Below are 21413 nucleotides of genomic sequence, written 5' to 3' on the forward strand. Positions count from 1 at the left end.
TACGCAGAGAGATATGTTATATTACTTTTTAACGTAAGAAACATATTCCAAAGAAAATAGTCCCGCTATCGGTTCCTTTCTTTGGGTTGTCATGCCGACCATGATCATTAAACCTCACCTCCGATCAACGCGGGAGGAAAATATTGAGGATTTAGTTAGGGGAAAGTTCCCGAACTCTATGGTATTAATAAACCAAATTTTCACTTCCGTCGTTGCCGACCAATGTGATCCTTTAAGATTGCTAGCTTTCGGCTTCACGCAGTCTGAGGTACTTACTCGGATGACCCGGTAGTAACAATCGCAAAGGTGCTCCCTTTACCACCTAGCCGAACAATCGGGAACGTAGGGGTAAGCACATGAGCCAAGCAACCCAGCTTGGCTAAAATCTTAAGTCAAATTGATGCATATTTATGGCTTTATAACGATAATTACAGAAGGCAGCGCTTGTATGCTGAATACAAATACTGGTGTTATATGTTTATTTTATGTATAATGATTGTATGTATCAAAGTACTTATATCATATATGTGTTCGCCTGAACTTTAAACGCGTCTTAATCGACCGTTGGCTTCTCCCTCTTCGGTCAAGGGACGAAGAGTGTTATGTACTCCACCTGTCGAGTATATCGGCAGTGTTTCCGATAACCAGGCAACAAGGCCATAAGGCTGTAATAGAAAAAGCGCGCTCAGGGAACTTATGCTATATTACAGACGAAGTGTAAGAAGCATCTTCGAAGAAAATAGTACCCCCACCGATACCTTTCTTCGGTGCTCATTATTACTATGAGACTTGTGCAATAGATTTTTTGTACTCATGAGTTCCGTTGTGTGCCTACCATGATTGAAAACAATAAGAGCGCTAGCTTTTGGCTTCACCCAGTCTGAGGTCAGAGCTCGGATGACCCGGTCGTGACAATCGCAGAGGTGCTCCCTTTACTCCCTAGCCGAACAATCGGGAACCTAGGGGTAAGCACAGGAGCCAGGCAACCCAGCTTGCGGAACACTTAAGTCAATATGGTGCATATTGTGGTGTAATACACGAACAAGGAACGAAGCTGTACAAGTATAATCATATGCAAGAGGAAAAGCATCATGAAGGAACCCCCCAAGTAAAGTATTTGAATTTGTGCGTCACAAACAAAGTTTTGACGGGGAAGTATGACGCTTGGTCGAACCAAAAAAAAACTTAACACCGAAAGTTTTTGAGCATGAAAGCGACTTAGCTTGTTAATGTGTTCAGCATTGATGACGCGGTCCAAGCTTGATGCAGGACAAGGTTCCATCCCCTAAGCCGATCCCAAGGTGGCGGAGCGAATAGCTCGGCACTCCAAAGTGGTGGCATAGCACGGCCAAAGTGGGCCAGTAGAGTGACGCTGAAGCCCCCGGTGCGGGTTAATGAAGTGTTGACGAAGCCTCCCATCCAGCCGAGGAGACAACACTGCCCAACTTGATTCATTTACCTGTGCACAATAAATAGTGCAAACCGGAGATAATGGTAATAATGATGAATAAAATTGTTGCATAATATATAATTTATGCAAAGTCAGTAATAAAAGAAGTATGGCCTGTGCGCCGAACACTCGGTGAGGTAGAGCTCTCTCGGCGATGCCGAAGTCCCCGAGGCAACCGAACACGTCGGTATGGCAACACGACAAACAAGGTGATCACGCAAGCCGATTTATGCCAATTTGAGACAGCGGCGTTGGCTTGCCGAAGCGACCGCGTAACGCAGTCGAAGTCGATCACCTACACGCATAAAATAGTGCGGTCCAAAAAGAATAATATAAATATATATATAATCCTTGCATAATAGCTTTTCGCAAAAATAAATAATTTTTTTAAAGAGATGTGGCCTGGCGCCAAAGTCAATGTTGATGCAGAGCGTCGGTGTGACGCGATGAAGGCGTGGCAAAAGCCCGAATTCACATGCCGGACTATATACGGAAACTGACCGTACCACCGCGTGACCGTCGATAATGCGGTCGCCATTTGACAGGCCTGCGTAGAGATGATGGAACAAACCAGAGTGATAATTCTTTGGGGAGAATAGACCCAAAGAAGCAAAAATTACTGGGATAAATAGCACCTGGTTTATTTATTGTAGCAATCCGAAGAAAGGTGACTACCAAAATTGGGACACGATCCGCACACCCATTGCCTGATGGGTGATAAAGCGTCGGCATGGCGATGCTGGCAAAGGTTGGCTTGCCAAGACAAAGCCCTCGGTCCAGCTAATCGTGACAAAGCTGGTCGGCTGGTGACGCCAAAGTCACCGGAGTAGGTTGATGAAGAGATGATGAAGCCCCCGGTCTAGCCGAGGTGTTGGAGCAGCTTGGCGAAGAGATGCCGGAGTCTACATGTCAGCCGATGTGTCGAAATAGGTCGGCGTGTTTGATGATGATTTGAAGGAGAGGCAGCATGGCGATGCTGACGCAGGTCAAGACTTGTGACGCGATCGACGCTAGCTTGATGAAGCTACCGCGTGGCTATGCCGGTGTGCCCGCTCCGTGTAATCCGTGGGGTAGCGATGTTGATGGTGATTTATCCTTCGCGATGCCGAACTCTTGTTCGGCTTGCCGAGATGATGATCAAAGGAGTTGAGCTCGGCTCAATAAAGCGGCGACGTGTCTAGCGCAGGTCGGCAGCCGTGGAGCAATACTGTCCGACTGGTTTGACACCAGCGTGATGGTGAAGATTACCTCGGAGGAGGCTTAAAATTTTATGGGTACGTGTTTAAAAACAACGCGCAATACCCTAGAAAAAATCCTTCAAAAGGGGTGTCCGATATCCCATTCATGAAGAAACATGAACTCGGGCCGGATTCGTATTCGCGCAGAAAACGGATCCGAAAATCGTTGCGCTCATCGGAGGTTTCCCGGAGTTTGAACGGTCGGATCGAGCTGAAATTTTGAGGGGTGGTATATATAGGAATTCCGCAGCCGATCAATGTTTGGATCTTCCAAAGGACGTCTGAGCTAGATGCTGGACGCCACGCTCCAAACTCGTCCAGATTCCTGTCCAGATTCGAAACAGCTCCTGTATATCATAGATTGCCAGAGATTCCTCCATCAGAACTCGATGAAATTTTGCATGGTTGTTGTAGACTCAATTCTGCACAATCCCACTGAAGCAATCGTCAAAGCGATACTCGAGGAGGCGGTGGCGGCAGATACGAGTTCCCTGTCCAGAAAAACAGCACAGTCACTCGAGGGCAATGTTGACGTTGAGCCCCCGAGCTCCATGGATGATTCCTCCATGATCTTGATAGAGATCAGAGTTGATGTTTGATGAAGGCCCTCGTCTGAACATGGTGATCCGAACACGGGGCGCAGTTCTTGGTCGAACCAAGGTGACCAGTCGAGCTGGTGACAAAGATGCCAAAGTCGCAGTTGATCTGCAGGCGAGCCATCGATCTTTTGCCGAACACACAGCGGAACTCTCAATGAAAGCACCAATGTCGGTGTCAAAACCGACGGATCTCGAGTAGGGGGTCCCGAACTGTGCGTCAAAGGCGGATGGTAACAGGAGGCGGGGGACACAATGTTTACCCAGGTTCGGGCCCTCTCGATGGAGGTAATACCCTACTTCCTACTTGATTGATCTTCATGATATGAGTATTACAAGAGTTGATCTACCACGAGATCATAGAGGCTAAACCCTAGAAGCTAGCCTATGATTATCATGAGTAATGTCATAATGATCTAGCATATATCCTCTACCTATCGACTAGCCTGGCCTCGGCTTATATAATGTACCAGAGGCCTAGGATTACAAGAGTCCTAGTTGAATACGCCGGTGGGGAGGAGTCCTTGTCTTGATCACCATGTCTTGTGGAATCTTCCTTGCATATGTCATCGGCTGTCCGAACTGTCCCATGACTATTCGGCCCTGGGGTCCTCGGCCCAAATCAACTGATCGGGAGACGACATGGTGAGTACCCCCTAGTCCAGGACACCGTCAGCGGCCACGGTGCACTCTCCTCCCCCGCGCCAGCCACCGCAGGTGTCAGTCCGTCGTGATGACGCATGTGATAATATTTCCATAGCGTCATCCGACCCACGGACCCACTGCGATCAGCGCCAAGTTCTTCGGGAGCGAGCCCACGAAGACGCTCGAACCACCATCGAGCGCCGGCGCGAGGCACACCACCAGTCAGATAGGCGGGCGGGGCCCACTATGGACCACCCAGCACCGGGAGGTTCTGGCGGCCTACCCTACGAGGTGGGTTGCCCAACCTTTACCCGTGAGCTGCGGTAGTTCCAATGGCCCTCCCACCGCACATTCAAGCCCGACGTTGGTGAGAAGTACAACGGCAAGACCCACCCGTTGGAGTTCCTCAGCATCTACACCATCGCGATGCAAGCTGCTGGAGCTCGCGACGACAAGGTGCTTGCCAATTACTTCCCGTTGGTGCTTAAACCCAATGTTATGTCATGGTTAATGCACTTGCCGGCAGATTCCATTTCTTCTTGGTCGAATTTGTGTCATGAGTTCATTGGCGCCTTCACTGGAGGCCACCAAGCTCATGGCCAGGCAAGCGATTTGCATATCATCCCCCAGAAGGAAGGTGAAACCCTGCGCAAGTACATACAGAGGTTCAACCGGGTGCAGTACAACATCTCAGATGTTCATCCCGCCGTCGTGATCAGCGCATTCCATCAGAATGTGCGCAACTGCAAGATGCGCGAAGAGCTGGCGATGAACAAGGTCAAAGATGTGGCCGAACTTTATGTTCTGGCCGATAGGTGCGCCCGAGCTGAAGAGGGGAGGAAGTACCCCGGCGAGGACGCCGGTGTGGAAACTGACTCCACAGACGAAGACACAGCCACCCTGACGAAGAAGGGCCGGTGCCGGAACAGGAAGCGCAAGGGCAAGACCGTGCTTGCTGTTGAGGGATCCGAGGACACCGGCGCCGCCAAGAAGGCCAAGGCAGACGACCTCGGCAGGGTAATTGTCGGGTGCGCCGCTTGCTGGGCCTTGGCGGGTGCCGACAAGCCAGGAGGCCCCGACAAGCAGTACTGCAAGATCCACCGCACCAAGGGCCATGACCTCCAGAACTGCCGACAAGTTGAGCTCCTTGCTGAGAAGCAAATGGCTAAGTATGAGAGGCGGGACAAAGAGAAGGGTCAGGATGGTGCCGAAGGATCCGGCAAGAAGCATGGCAGCCAAGGGGGTCGCCGCGGCAAGGATAGCCAGCAAGAGAGGCCCGCTCGGGGCCGCGACAAGAAGCAAGAAGACGACGGTCATGACGAGGACGACAAGTCCTGCGAGCAAGAGTTCCAGAAAGCTACGGAGGCCATATGCATCGACGATGGCGCCTGGATGCACACTTCTCACCGCCAGCTCAAGCAGTGGGCGCGTGAGATCACAGCAGCGGAACCATCACTCGATGCTCAAAATCCACTGAAGTGGTCCAGCACGCCTATCATTTTTGACGCCGAGGACCACCATGATTGCACAACTGCGATCGGGTGCTTGCCGTTGTCGGTTTCACCAACAATATGCAACCTCAAGGTGACAAAAATGCTAGTTGATGGCGGGGCCGGTCTGAACTTGATCTTGCCTGTTGTGATCAAAAGGCTACAGATTCCCGATGGAGACCTCGAAGAGACGGGTACTTTTCAAGGGGTCAACCTGGGAAGGAGCCAGCCGAAGGGTAAGGTCACACAGCCCGTGACGTTTGGAGGCGAGTTGAACTACCGGACAGAGAGGATTGTTTTCGATGTAGCCGAGATCCCCTTGCCCTACAATGGGATCCTCGGTCGCCCGGCACTAGCCAAGTTCATGGCGGAGTCACATTACGCCTACAACACGCTGAAGATGCCTGGGCCGATGAGCATCATCACCGTCCCCTCCGAAAAGAAGGATGCGCTGATCTGCGCTGACAAACTCTACCGGGAGGCGGTTGTAGCGACTGCCGCCAAGGCACTTGCTCCTGCCGCCGCAGCCCCAGGAGGGAAGAAGACCGGCAGGACCTCTCGCACCCACTTCGGCAAGCGCACCTCTTCGGAGTGTAGTGCTCCCGTCGAGGACGTGCCAGAGAGCTCCACCGGCAAGAGCAAGAAATCCAGAGCTGCACCACCAGAGACCAAGAAGGTGTCCGTCAAGGAGGATGGCACGGGAGGGAATTTTACCACAGCAAATAGGAAGGCGCGCTCGTCACTTTCCTGCGGGCGAATGTCGATGTGTTTGCGTGGCAAGCATCCGACATCCCCGGCGTTACCAGGGAAGCGATTGAGCACCATCTCGCTGTCTTTCCTCATGCGCGACCCGTCAAGCAGAAGGTCGGGAAGCAGGCTCTGGAACGGCAATTGTTCATCACAGAGGAAATTAGGAAGTTGGAAGCGACAGGCTTGGTAAGAGGGGTACTCCATCCGACGTGGCTAGCCAATCCGGTGGTGGTGCGCAAGGCAAATGAGAAGTGGAGACTATGTATCGATTACACAGACATCAATAAGGCTTGTCCAAAGGACCCTTTCCCGTTACCACGCATCGACCAGATTTTTGACTCCACGGCCGGATGTGACATGTTATCATTCCTTGACGCTTACTCGGGATACCACCAGATCTTCATGACGAAAGAAGATGAAGAGAAGACAGCATTCATCACCCCATGTGGTACGTATTGTTTTTTACAAATGCCTTTCGGGTTGAGGAGTGCTGGCTCAATGTTTGCAAGAGCAGTCCAAATTGGTTTTGAGCCTCAGCTACATAGAAATATGGAAGCTTATATCGATGACATAGTAGCCAAAACCAAGGACAGGGCAACACTTGTACAAGATTTAGAAGAGACGTTTGCAAATTTGCGCAAGATCAACCTCAAGCTGAACCCTGAGAAGTGTGTCTTCGGCGTTACGTCCGGCAAGCTTCTCGAGTTCTTTGTGTCACAACATGGGATCGAGGCGAATCCACACAAGATCAAGGCCATTGAGAAAATTGAGGCGCCTAGGCGGATCAAGGATGTGCGTCGGCTCACTGGCTGTGTTGCCGCCATGAGCAGGTTCATCTCCAAGTCTGCTGAGCATGCCCTTCCCTTTTTCAAAATCTTGAAGAAGGCAGGCCCAATGGAATGGACCCCAGAGGCCGAGGCAGCCCTGCAGGATTTGAAGAAGTACCTCTCCTCTATGCCAATACTGGTTGAGCCTAAACCACAAGAACCGTTGCTGCTATATCTAGCGGCAATGAACCAAGTGGTCAGCGCCGCGCTAGTGGCACAGAGGGAGGTTGACGAAGAGGCAGTGGCAACGGCAGGGCTAGTGGATGGCAAACCAAGAGCCCCCCCTGGCAGGGCCTGGTGCCGGTAGGCAAGGCCCCCGGCAGAGTCTGGCGCTGGCGAAGCGGAAGCGACGCAACCAAATGGAGTGGTACAGAGGAAGAAGATGATGCAGCACCCGGTTTACTTTGTCAGCTCCCTCTTACAGGGGGCTAGATCAAGGTACTCCGGTGTGCAGAAGTTGCTCTTCGGCCTCCTTATGGCCTCGAGGAAGCTGCGTCATTACTTCCAAGCCCACGAAATCACCGTCGTCACCTGCCTCCCGTTGCAACAGATATTGCATAACCCAGACGCAACCGGGAGGATCGTGGAATGGGCCTTGGAACTGTCAAGCTTTGGTTTGAAGTTTGAAAGTACTTCGACAATCCAGAGTAGTGTCTTGGCAGAGTTCATTGTAGAATGGACCTCAACGCCCGACGAAGAGACCCAGGAGACCACACTCCCCGGCAAGGAAACAAGTCGCAACTGGATTATGTACTTTGACGGGGCTTTCTCGCTGCAAGGCGCCGATACTGGTGTGCTACTCGTCGCACCCACCGGAGAGCACCTCAAGTATGTGGTCCAGATGCACTTTCCTAGGGAGATGCCGACGAACAACACTGCTGAATACGAGGGGTTGCTTGCTGGTCTCAGAATCGCGACAGACCTCGGAATCAAGAAGCTCATCGTTTGGGGTGATTCACAGCATGTCGTCAAGCAAGTTAACAAAGACTATCAAAGCCCGTTGATGGAGACCTACGTAGATGAGGTGAGGAAGCTGGATGAGCGTTTGATGGTATACAAGTAGAGCATGTTCCCCGAGTGGAGAATGGCACCACCGACTACCTGTCAAAACGCGCTGCCCTCAAACTATCTGTGGAACCAGGTACTTTCATGCTTTGGTTAACTCAACCATCCGTTGAACCATCGACAGAGCAGAACAAGCGCAGGAAATCAGGCCCCAGCAAGTACTTTCCCGCTGAGCTCCCAGGAGCCGCCGGCAAGGATGTTGCCGTGGACACCGAGCCTGCCATGGGGCAATAGACTACGGCAAGGCGTCAAGCCCTGGCTGTAGAGACAGCCGCTCCCATGGCGGAGGAAATGCCTTTGGTCCTTGCCGTCAAGCCCCAGGCTCCAGCATGGGCACGACATACCGTCCGATTCCTCCAAACAGGGGAACTCCCTGAGGAGCAGGAAGAAGCAGAGAAAGTAGCTCGTCGGTCTGCCATGTATCAGTTCATCGATGACGTTTTGTACAGAAAAAGACAAACGGTGTGAAATTGAAGTGCATTCCCCGGGAGAAAGGACTGAGGCTGTTGGCAGAGATACAGGAAGGCATATGTGGCTCCCACATAGGGTCGAGGGCCCTTGCCGGCAAGGCATTCCGGCAAGGTTTCTTCTGGCCCACAGCCCTCCAGGATGTGGCGGCGCTAGTAACCAAGTGTGAAGTGTGCCAGTTCCATTCAAAGAAGCTTCATCAACCAGCTCAAGCTCTCCAAACAATCCCTCTTTCCTGGCCATTCTCGGTCTGGGGGCTCGACATACTGGGCCCCTTTCCCCATGCTGTCGGGGGCTTTCAGTACTTGTACGTTACAATCGACAAGTTCAGAAAGTGGCCGGAGGTGGAGGCAGTGAGAAAGGTGACAGCACAATCAGCCGTCAAATTCTTCAAGGGGCTAGTCTGCCGTTTTGGTGTGCCAAATAGACTCATCACCGACAACGACACGCAGTTCACGAGCCACGCCTTCATGTAGTACATCCAGGACCTCGGTAGCAAGGTCTGTTTTGCTTCTGTTGCACATCCACGGAGCAACGGCCAGGCTGAGAGGGCAAATGCTGAAGTGTTGCGAGGCCTCCGGACGAGGACTTTTCACAGGCTACGCCAGTGCGGACGACGCTGGATTGATGAATTGCCAGTAGTTCTTTGGTCAATCAAAACGACACCAAATCGAGCCACCGGCCAGACACCTTTCTCCCTCGTTTACGGGGCAGAAGCAGTCTACCCACGGAACTCACGTACGGGTCACCTTGAGTGCTCGTTTATGATGAGCTTGAGCAAGAGCAGTTGCGTCAAGATGACGCAACGCTCCTTGAGGAAGATCGTCTTCGGGTGGCTGTGCAAGCAGCGCGCTACCAGCAAGCCTTGCGTCGCTACCATAGCAGCAAGGTTCATGCCCGAAGCTTTGAGGAAGGCGACCTTGTACTTCGGAACGTTCAGTCGGCCAAGAATTCCAACAAGTTGACGCCAAAGTGGGAAGGCCCTTATCGGGTAATACGAGTCACCAGGCCCGGCGCAGTCCGCCTGGAGACTGAAGATGGTATTCCAGTGAGCAACTCCTGGAACGTTGAACATCTTCGCAAGTTTTACCCATAAAGCGCGGTTGCGGCCCCCCAGCAAACCACCTTTTGTACAAGCCTTGCCGGCAAGGCATGTAACCCTTGGTACAAAGCCAGGCGCAAACCCTGAGCATAAATAAATGAAGCACTGGCGCCCTAAGTTTTAACATGCATGCTAGGTTGAGTCTCTCTCTGTGTTAGGGTTGATAGTGCTTGGCGGCGACTAACCCTTAGCATAGAGGTCGAGTATGCATCTCTCTGTTCCTTCCCGTCCTTTTTGGTTCGCAAGGTGTGTGGACATTTCTGCTGAGCTACTTTGGAAGAAAGAGAACAGGCCGACGCCTTGACCCCGGCAAGCCAAGGTTGCCGGGGGCTGCGACATCAGATAAGTCTTTTTCCCCCACTCTGTGCCTCCGTATGAAACTTGGACGTACGAGACTTCGCTCGCTCTCATACCATCCCGCTCCCTCTGTCCCGTGTCCGAAAACTTACTTTGGGCCGGAACTTGGTTGTAGTGTGATGGGAGGGGGACGAACGAAGAGCCTAATCCTACTCGGCCCCTACCTCCGCCAAGGGCATGAGTGTAGCCGGGCTATAGAGCAGGAGGACGGCAAGGCCTGTTGCCGGGGTACAGTGTTTATCTTAAGGTAACGAGGACTCGTTCCTTGGTGTGGCCCTGACCCACGCGCAAACAAAACCCGACAAACACCCTTCTCTTCATTGATACGTTGCTAACAAGTACAATTCGTACGGAATGCATATATGAGCAGGGGTTACGAGATTTAAATCTTACAAAGGCCCATAGACTTACAAGCTAAAAAGAGATGAGATGCTCGTAATCCCTTTCTTGTCCCTCTCCTTAGGAAATGGAACAAGATGGCAGAAGGGCAAAAGGAGTGCCTAGGCGAGGTACGAGCAGCAGAAGGCGCCAAGAGAACATATCGGCGGCCGCCCAGAAGAGGGCTGATGATGATGGTGCCGGAAGAAGAGCCGGAAGATGAGGCAGCGGGCCGACAATACGCGATGAAGGCGTTGGCGCCCGCGTACTCCGACTTGACGGCCCGCCACCCACCTTCTTCGTCTTCCCCGTCCCTCCAACGCCAGCCGCCCAAGGCGACGACCCCGAGAAGTTCAAGGAGCTGGGGACGCAGATGATGGTGCTGCCGGCGTCGCCCAGGAACGGTGTGCCCGATGCCTAGTCGGGCCCGTCATCCTCCCGCCCGCTACCCTCGTCGTCACTGTCGTTGTCCTCCTCGTCACTCCCGCTTGAGGAAGAGTCTTCGTCAGAGGAGGAGCTCTCCACGCAGCACTTTAGGCGAGTTCCAAAGTCTCCAAAGACCTTGACGGAGAGCAGGCCGTTCTCCACTAATTTGAAATAGAGAACGAGCCCCGCCGTCAGGCTATGGATGTGAGTGAAGGTCTTCCATCCGCGACGAGGATACATGACGCGAGGAGCGTGAAAATCGACATCAACCCGCGTGCCGCCATTCCCACAGCCCCTCATATGCAATCTCAGAGTCTGTGGTGGGTCGAGCTCCATCGCCCGGGCAAATGGAGTAGGGAGACGAAGACGACGGCGTGCTAGCCGGTGCAGCCTGATGAAGAACTCGCGGGGCTGGTCCTCGACATGGCCCTCCATTGGGGGAGGAACCGCCAGCGGGGGCGAGGCCGGTACGCCGCCCCGTCCTCCTCTTCCCCGAGCACCACGACGACCTCGCCCTCACCCCCTCCCCCTTCCCCTCGTGGTTGGCTCCACCACCACAAGCTCTTGGGAAGGAGGGGCGCGCTGTCAAGCGGAGACCCTCGTCGCCACCGTCGAAGCACCGGCGCGCCCTCTCGCCATAGCAGAAGAAAGAAAGAAGCCAAGGTGGAAGGAGGCGGATGTGAAAGATTGAGGGGTGCCGTCCCCCGTCCCCTTCTTATAAAGGGGCGGGATCGGGTCTCAGCCGCCTCGCTCAACCAATCCAGCCATCAGGAGCGCAGGGAATCGAGGCCGACCCGCTGCTCCAATCAGCAGCGGCTCGGTTCCCCGCCTCGTCATTCAAAGCCCGCACACGTCGCCTACCATCTTCAAGGCATGGAGGACATGTGGCGAGCAAACAGAAATCGAGGGGACGAGTGGGGCAACCGTTTTCCACCCCGTGATCGTAGGGCACGGGCGCCTCGAAGGCCACGACCCGAGTCCACTCAGTAAATGAGCCGCGCCCTTGCATTTTCCTCTTTTTATGGGGAAGACACGAACCACCTCTTTACCACGATGTGACGCATGAGGGCAGGAACCACCCCACGCATGACCCCCATGTCACGCACGACCCTCCACGTCGCGCATTCAACACAGGTCATCGGGAAGCGCGACGGGCGACGGAATTACTGCGGTAAAAATCCGCCCCGCCTGCCCGCGCACCGTTTTTTGGCCGAGCCCAACAACACATTGCGCTTATGTGGCCCAGGCCCGGGGGCTCCTGTCGGTGTACAAAAGTAGGGGCTCTCCTTTTGACCCCTCTACTTGTGCACGGGCAGTTAGAGCTGCACCTGCGGCCGCACTTAGCAGGGCAAAGGGAAGAAGCAGAAGCACAAGAATATCATAGCAGCGTTCCAGCCGAAAGCACGAGACGGGCAAAGCAATGCCAAGATCAGACACGAAGAGCAACAGGGCGAGGTGGACTCCCCCGGCAAGACCTTTGCCGGGGCGACCTCCGCAGCCCCGGCAAGAGCCTTGCCGGGGCAACTTGCCCAAACACCAGCAAAGTGCGCCACCCTTGAGCCCGAGGGTCCCAACGCCATCAACCACGTTAGAACCAAGGCTCGGGAGGCACCTCCATGGTGGCATGCAGATCTTTGTGAAGATCATAAGCACACAAGATTAGAGGAGGACCAGAAGACGACGATCCTTGGTGAGATCCTGGCCGAGGAAATCCACAAGACCCCCGGCAAGATCCTTGCCGGGGACGACCGCGATGCCACGGCAAGGCTGCCGGGGCCCCGGCAAGACCCTTGCCAAAGACACCCGCGGGGCCACAGCCAGGCCCACATCCGCCAAGACTCCACCGCCGTTCCCATGCAGCTGCCAGCCCAACCAGCTGGGCAGGCACCTGCGTGGCGACGTGCAGCCTCCAGGCCAACTCAGCAAGCATCTGCGTGGTGGCATGCAGATCTTTGTGAAGATCCTACCGCCAAGCCATCTCAGCAGCCTGCCAGCTTACGTGGCGCTGCACGCCTCGTTGGCCTGGGCGCGTGTCAGAGCGAAGCGGAGCGGTGACGGACCGGACGGGACTCGTCGCCGTCCCCAATAAAGCAACGGGACACCTAAGGGGCGCATTTAATGCGCCTTGTCCCATAATGACAGGCGGTAAGCTTGTACACTGACACCTTTCCACCTCCTGTGCGCCACTGTGGCGACCCCTTTTTACTATAAAAGGAGGCCCGAGGCATCCAGGAGAAGGATTCGGATCTTTTGGACAAGGCACGCACCACAGCTAGTTCAAGCACTCAAGAACACTCCAATATACACCAAAAGCAGGACTAGGGTATTACGCATCCTCGCGGCCCGAACCTGGGTAAACGATCTTTGTGCTGACCACCAGTCCCGCTCTTTGCACAACCCCGCGCCCGCCAACCGTAGGAGGGATCCCAGTGATTCCATAGGTGTCGTTTCCACCGACATAGGGTAACTAGGTTTTAATGAACCTGTAGTATGATGTAGAAAAGATCAAAGAAGAAAGTTAAGGTCAAATAGGGTCAAGCCGCATTATAGACCTTGTCCGCAGTGTGCCTCCGTCGTTGCCCAGGGTATTTTGAGTGTGTAATTATGCTCACGCGGTACATATGCCGCGGTTGTGTGGGGCGATCGGCGGAGGCGAAACTGCTAGTCTAGCTCTGGATCCATCAAGCTGTCATTCTGCAGAGTAGGCTGGACTCGCTTAGCAGTGTCTGGGGTCTTGATGGCCGATGAAGTGTTCGGCTTGATGAGGCTGCTCTGCACCTCGGCTGCGAGGGCCGTGGTGTGATCCTCAGTACGAAGGGAGCGCTCCATGTTTCTATTGACTGTGATGACGCCACGCGGTCCGGGCATTTTGAGTTTTAAGTAAGCATAGTGCGGGACTGCGTTGAAACGGGCTAAGGCAGTTCGTCCGAGCAGTGCGTGATAACCACTGCGAAAGGGGACAATGTCGACGATCAAGTCTTTGCTTCAGAAGTTATCTGGTGTACCGAAGACTACTTCCAATGTTAATGAAAGTACCCCTACAGCGGGCTTCTACGCCAGGTTTCACCCCTTTAAAGGTGGTGTTACTAGGCTTGGTTCTTGACAGGTCGATACCCATTTTACAAACAGTGTCTTGATAGATAGGTTAAGACTGCTGCCACCGTCCATAAGGACTTGAGTGACATGGTATCCATCAATGATTGGATCGAGAACCAGGGCTACCGAACCTCCATGACGGATACTGGTCGGGTGGTCCCTGCGATCGAAGGTGATCGGGCATGCCGACCATGGGTTGAATTTTGGGGCGACAAGCTCTATGGCGTAGATGTCCCTTAGTGCGCGCTTGCGGTCCCTTTTGGGGATATGCATGACATATATCATATTCACTGTTTTCACCTCAGGGGGAAATTTCTTCTGTCCCCCTATGCTCGGTGGGCGGGGCTCATCATCATCCTCGCTTGGCGCCCCTTTCCCCTTATGTTCGGTAAACTTACCGACCTGTTTAAAGACCCAACAGTTTCTGTTGGAATGATTTGCAGGCTTGTCGAGGGTGCCATGGATCTGGCAAGGTGGTCGAGTATTTTTTCCAAATTAGATGGACCATCCCTATTTCCTTTGAATGGCTTCTTGCGCTGACCGGGTTTAGAGCCACTGAATCCGGCATTGACCGATGTATCTTCAGTTTCTTCATTGTTGTTCTGACGCTTATGTTTGTTACGTCATGGCCTTCCGTTGCCATCCCTGGCTTCGGAGGTGCCAGGGTTGCTGGTACTATTGCTTCTACGAGCTAACCAGCTATCTTCTCCCATGCAGAAGCGGGTCATGAGTGCGGTAAGAGCTACCATAGACTTCGGCTTTTCCTGACCGAGGTGTCAGGCGAGCCATTCGTCGCGGACGCTATGTTTAAAGGCCGCTAGGGCCTCGGCGTCCGGACAGTCGATGATTTGGTTCTTTTTAATTGAGAACTGAGTCCAGAGTTTACGGGCTGACTCTCCGGGTTGCTGGACTATGTGACTAAGGTCATCGGCGTCTGGTGGCCGGACATATGTACCTTGGAAGTTGTCTCGAAAGGCATCCTCCAAATCTTCCCAGCTGCCAATAGAGTTCTCTGGGAGGCTGTTTAACCAGTGTTGTGCTGGTCCCATTAGCTTTAGGGGCAGGTATTTAATGGTGTGGAGGTCATCGCCGCAAGCCATATGAATATGGAGAAGAAAATCTTCAATCCATACAGGGGGATCTATCGTTCCATTGTATGCTTCAATGTTTACGGGTTTAAACCCTTCTGGAAACTGATGCTGCATTACCTTATCAGTAAAGCACAAGGGGTGTGCGGCGCCTCTATATCGGGCGATGTCACGACGGAGCTTAGAGGACATACGTCTTCGGTTTTCAGCCCGAGTTTGGTTATGCTTGTCGCGCCAAGCTTGATGGCCGTTGTCTCTTGTTGGAGCACGTCCCCTTGATCCGTAGATTGATCTGGTCTGACCGGCTCTATTGTCCAGGTCATGACGTAAGTCGTAGGTGTAACCCGGAGCCGCTACCTCTTTGCCTCGGCGGCGAGGTGGCGCGGGCTGGTGTTCGGCATAAGCAGCCGATTTGTCTCGTCCACATGGTGGTCGGTCTGGTTCGTCAGCGTGATTATATCTTGACCGTATTGGTTCAAGGGCCTCGTCGTCAAATTGTGGTCGTAGCCGACGCTTCGAGTAACTCTTTGTTGGGCGCTCGAGGCCATATTCTTCGGTAGCCAGGACCTTGGTCCATCTGTCGTTGAGCGTATCCTGCTCAGGTTGAAGCTGTTGCTATTTCTTTTTCAGGCTCCTCGCAGTGACGATTAGCTATCGCTTGAAGCACTCTTGCTCGAGGGGTTCCTCTGGCATGATTAAATCTTAGTAGCCGAGGCTGACATCCTCCTCGGAGACCGGTAGAGAGTTAATGTTGTGGACTTAACACAGCAGATGTCCTAGCAAAAGGACTTAGGTGTGGAGCCATCGCAACTAGGTTCGCTTAAAGGGGTTAATTGCGACAAAGGACACAGAGAGTTTATACTGGTTCGGCCCCTCGTGATGAGGTAAAGGCTTACTCGAATTTGGGATTGCATTGCTAGGGTTTTGATTACCAGGGAGCGAATCCGCTTGACCTAGTTCTTGACTTGTTGTTTCTTGAGTTAACCTGTGCTACCTCTTGAGCATGCGTTGGTTTTCCCTTGAAGATGAAAGGGTCATGCAGCAAAGTAGCGTAAGTATTTCCCTCAGTTTTTTAGAACCAAGGTATCAATCCAGTAGGAGATTACATGCAAATCCCTCGTACCTGCACAAACAAATAAGAAGCTTGCAACCAACGCGGTAAAGGGGTTGTCAATCCCTTCACGACCACTTGCAAACGTGAGATCTGATAGAGATAATAAGGTAAATATTTTTGGTATTTTATGGTATAGATTGAAAAGTAAAGATTGCAAAATAAAATAGATCGGAAACTTATATGATGGAAATAGACCCGGGGGCCATAGGTTTCACTAGTGGCTTCTCTCAAGATAGCAAATTCTATGGTGGGTGAACGAATTACTGTCAAGCAATTGATAGAAAAGCGAATAGTTATGAGAATATCTAGGCATGATCATGTATATAGGCATCACGTCCGCGACAAGTAGACCGAAACGATTCTGCATCTACTACTATTACTCCACACATCGACCGCTATCCAGCATGCATCTAGAGTATTAAGTTCATAAGAACAGAGTAACGCATTAGGCAAGATGACATGATGTAGAGGGATAAACTCAAGCAATATGATATAAACCCCATCTTTTTATCCTCGATGGCAACAATTCAATACATGCCTTGCTGCCCCTGCTGTCACTGGGAAAGGACACCACAAGATTGAACCCAAAGCTAAGCACTTCTCCCATTGCAGGAAAGATCAATCTAGTAGGCCAAACCAAACTGGTAATTCGAAGAGACTTGCAAAGATATCAAATCATACATATAAGAATTCAGAGAAGAATGAAATATTGTTCATAGATAATCTTGATCATAAACCCACAATTCATCGGATCTCGACAAACACACCGCAAAAAGAATTACATCAAATAGATCTCCAAGAGAATCGAGGAGAACTTTGTATTGAGATCCAAAGAGAGAGAAGAAGCCATCTAGCTAATAACTATGGACCCGAAGGTCTATGGTAAACTACTCACACATCATCGGAGAGGCTATGGTGTTGATCTAGAAGCCCTCCGTGATCGATTCCCCCTCCGGCAGAGCACCGGAAAAGGCCCCAAGATGGGATCTCATTGGTACAGAAGGATGCGGCGATGGAAATAGGGTTTCGTGGTGCTCCTAGATGTTTTCAGGGTATAAGAGTATATATATAGGCGAAGGTAGTAGGTCGGGGGAGCCACGAGGGTGGAGGGCGCGCCTACCCCCCTGGGCGCGCCTCCCTACCTCGTGGCAGCCCCGTTGCTTCCTTGACGTCCACTCCAAGTCTCTTGGATTGCGTTTGTTCCAAAAACGATCCTCGCGAAGGTTTCATTCCATTTGATATTCCTTTTCTATGAAACAATGAAATAGGCAAAAAAAACAGCAATTTGAACTGGGCCTCCGGTTAGTAGGTTAGTCCCAAAAATAATATAAAAGTGCATAATAAAGCCCATTAAACATCCAAAATAGATAATATAATTGCATGGAACAATAAAAAATTATAGATACGTTGGAGACGTATCAAGCATCCCCAAGCTTAATTCCTGCTTATCCTCGAGTAGGTAAATGATAAAAAACAGAATTTTTGATGTGGAATGCTACCTAGCACAATTCTCAATGTAATTTTCTCTATTGTGGCATGAATGTTTAGATCCGAAAGATTCAAGACAAAAGTTTAATATTGACATAAAAATAATAATACTTCAAGCATACTAATAAAGCAATCATGTCTTCTCAAAATAACATGGCGAAAGAAAGTTATCCCTACAAAATCATATAGTCTGGCTATGCTCTATCTTCATCACACAAAATATTTAAATCATGCACAGCCCCGATGACAAGCCAAGCAATTGTTTCATACTTTTGATGTTCTCAAACTTTTTCAATCTTCACGCAATACATGAGCGTGAGCCATGGACATAGCACTATATGTGGAATAGAATGGTGGTTGTGGAGAAGACAAAAAGGAGAAGATAGTCTCACATCAACTAGGCATATCAACGGGCTATGGAGATGCCCATCAATAGATATCAATGTGAGTGAGTAGGGATTGCCATGCGATGGATGCAGTAGAGCTATAGGTGTATGAAAGCTCAACAAAAGAAACTAAGTGGGTGTGCATCCAACTCGCTTGCTCACGAAGACCTAGGGCATTTTGAGGAAGCCCATCATTGGAATATACAAGCCAAGTTCTATAATGTAAAATTCCCACTAGTATATGAAAGTGACAACATAGGAGACTCTCTATCATGAAGATCACGGTGCTACTTTGAAGCACAAGTGTGGTAAAAGGATAGTAACATTGTCCCTTCTCTCTTTTTCTCTCAATTTTTTTGTTGGGCCTTTCTCTTTTCTTAGTTTTTGGCCTCTTTTCTTCCATTTTTTTATTTTAGTCCGGAGTCTCATCCCGACTTGTGGGGGAATCATAGTCTCCATCATCCTTTCATCACTTGGGAGAATGCTCTAATAATGATGATCATCACACTTTTATTTACTTACAACTCAAAAATTACAACTCAATAGTTAGAACAAAATATGACTCTATGTGAATGCCTCTGATACGTCTCCGTCGTATCTACTTTTCCAAACACTTTTGCCCTTGTTTTGGACTCTAACTTGCATGATTTGAATGGAACTAACCCGGACTAACGCTGTTTTCAGCAGAATTGCCATGGTGTTATTTATGTGCAGAAACAAAAGTTCTCGGAATGACCTGAAACTCCACGGAGATTATTTTTGGAAATAATAAAAAATATTGGTGAAAGAATCAAGGCCAGGGGGCCCACACCCTGTCCACGAGGTTGGGGGCACGCCTGCCCCCTGGGCGCGCCCCCTGCCTCGTGGGCCCCCTGGAGCTCCACTGACCTCAAATCCAACTCCATATATTCGTGTTCGGGGAGAAAAATTCAGAGAGAAGATTCATCTCGTTTTACGATACGGAGCCGCCGCAAAGCCCTAAACTCTCTCGGGAGGGCTGATCTGGAGTCCGTTCGGGGCTCCGGAGAGGGGAATCCGTCGCCATCGTCATCATTAACCATCCTCCATCACCAATTTCATGATGCTCACCGCTGTGCGTGAGTAATTCCATCGTAGGCTTGCTGGACGGTGATGGGTTGGATGAGATTTATCATGTAATCGAGTTAGTTTTGTTAGGGTTTGATCCCTAGTATCCACTATGTTCTGAGATTGATGTTGCTATGACTTTGCTATGCTTAATGCTTGTCACTAGGGCCCGAGTGCCATGATTTCAGATCTGAAACTATTATGTATTCATGAATATATGTGAGTTCTTGATCCTATCTTGCAAGTCTATAGTCACCTACTATGTGTTATGATCCGGCAACCCCGAAGTGACAATAATCGGGACCACTCCCGATGATGACCGTAGTTTGAGGAGTTCATGTGTTCACTATGTGTTAATGCTTTGGTCCGGTACTCTATTAAAAGGAGGCCTTAATATCCCTTAGTTTCCATTAGGACCCTGCTGCCACGGGAGGGTAGGACAAAAGATGTCATGCAAGTTCTTTCCCATAAGCACGTATGACTATATCCAGAATACATGCCTACATTATATTGATGAATTGGAGCTAGTTCTGTGTCACCCTATGTTGTGACTGTTACATAATGAACCGCATCCGGCATAATTCTCCATCACCGATCCAATGCCTACGAGCTTTTCACATATTGTTCTTCGCTTATTTACTTTTCTGTTGCTACTGTTACAATCACTGCAAAACCCAAAAATATTACTTTTGCTACCGTTACCGTTACTTCCATACTACTTTGATACTAAATACTTTGCTACAGATACTAAGTTATCCAGGTGTTGTTGAATTGACAACTCAACTGCTAATACTTGAGAATATTCTTTGGCTCCCCTTGTGTCGAATCAATAAATTTGGGTTGAATACTCTACCCTCGAAAATTGTTGCGATCCCCTATAGTTGTGGGTTATCAAGACTATTTTCTGGCGCCGTTGCCGGGGAGCATAGCTCTATTCTTTGAGTCACTTGGGATTTATATCTGCTGGTCACTATGAGGAAATTGAAAGACGAGAAAACAAAAATCTATCCCTCAACTATGAGGGGAGGTAAGGAACTGCCATCTAGCTCTGCACTTGATTCACCTTCTGTTTTGAGTAAGCTTGCGACACCTAAACCTCCTTCTGCTATTAATTCTGCTATGTCGCATGTTATTGATGATGCCACTTCTGCTATGCATAATACTTATGATGAAACTACTTCTATGCTTGATACTACTGTGCCACTTGGTGAATTTCTTGATAAACAACTTGCTAGGGCTAGAGAGAATGAAATTATTGAAACTGATAATATTGATGAAAGTGATGATGAAGGCTCTCCCAATAAATATGAATCGCCTGTTGTGCCTGAGGGCTATGTTATGGATGAAGAAACTGCTAGAGACTTTCTTGCTTGCAATGATAGAAGTGATCTTAAGAAATTATTAGCTAAGCTAAAACAAAAAACTCTGAATGCTAGAATGAAATATGATCCTGCTTATGCTACTTCACCTATCTTTGTTACTGATAAGGATTATGAATTCTCTGTTGATCCTGATATAATTACTTTTAGTTGAATCTGATCCTTTTTATGGCTATGAATCTGAAACTGTTGTGGCACATCTTACTAAATTAAATGATATAGCCACCCTGTTCACTAATGATGAGAGAACCCGCTACTTTTATATCCTTAAAATATTTCCATTCTCATTAAAGGATGCTGCTAAGATATGGTTTAATTCTCTTGATCCTGGTTGTGTGCGTAGTCCCCAGGATATGATTTATCACATCTCTGCTAAATATTTCCCTGCTCATAAGAAACAAGCTGCTTTAAGGGAAATATATAATTTTGTGCAAACTGAAGAAGAGAGTCTCCCACAAGCTTGGGGGAGGCTTCTCCAATTACTTAATGCTTTGCCTGATCATCCTCTTAAGAAAAATGAAATACTTGATATCTTTTATAATGGACTAACCGATGCTTCCAGAGACCACCTGGATAGTTGTGCTGGTTCTGTTTTCAGGGAAAGAACACCGGATGAAGCTGAAATTTTATTGAATAATATGTTGACTAATGAAAATAATTGGGCACTTCCTGAGCCAGCTCCTGAGCCAATTCCTGAGCCAGCTCCTAAGCCAACTCCGAAGAAAAGGGGTGTTCTATTTCTCAGTCCTGAAGATATGCAAGAGGCAAAGAAATCTATGAAAGAAAAGGGTATTAAAGCTGAAGATGTTAAGAATTTACCTCCTATTGAAGAAATACATGGTCTTAATTTACCGCCTGTTGAAGAAATGTATGATCTTAATTCATCACCTATTGAAGAAACACATGGTCTTGATAACCCGACAAAGGTAGTAAAGGTAAATTCTCTCTATAGATATGACAAAGCTGAAATCCCTCCTACTAAGT

This window comes from Aegilops tauschii, chromosome 6 (assembly GCF_002575655.3).
Source record: "Aegilops tauschii subsp. strangulata cultivar AL8/78 chromosome 6, Aet v6.0, whole genome shotgun sequence".
In the NCBI taxonomy this organism is placed as follows: Eukaryota; Viridiplantae; Streptophyta; class Magnoliopsida; order Poales; family Poaceae; genus Aegilops; species Aegilops tauschii.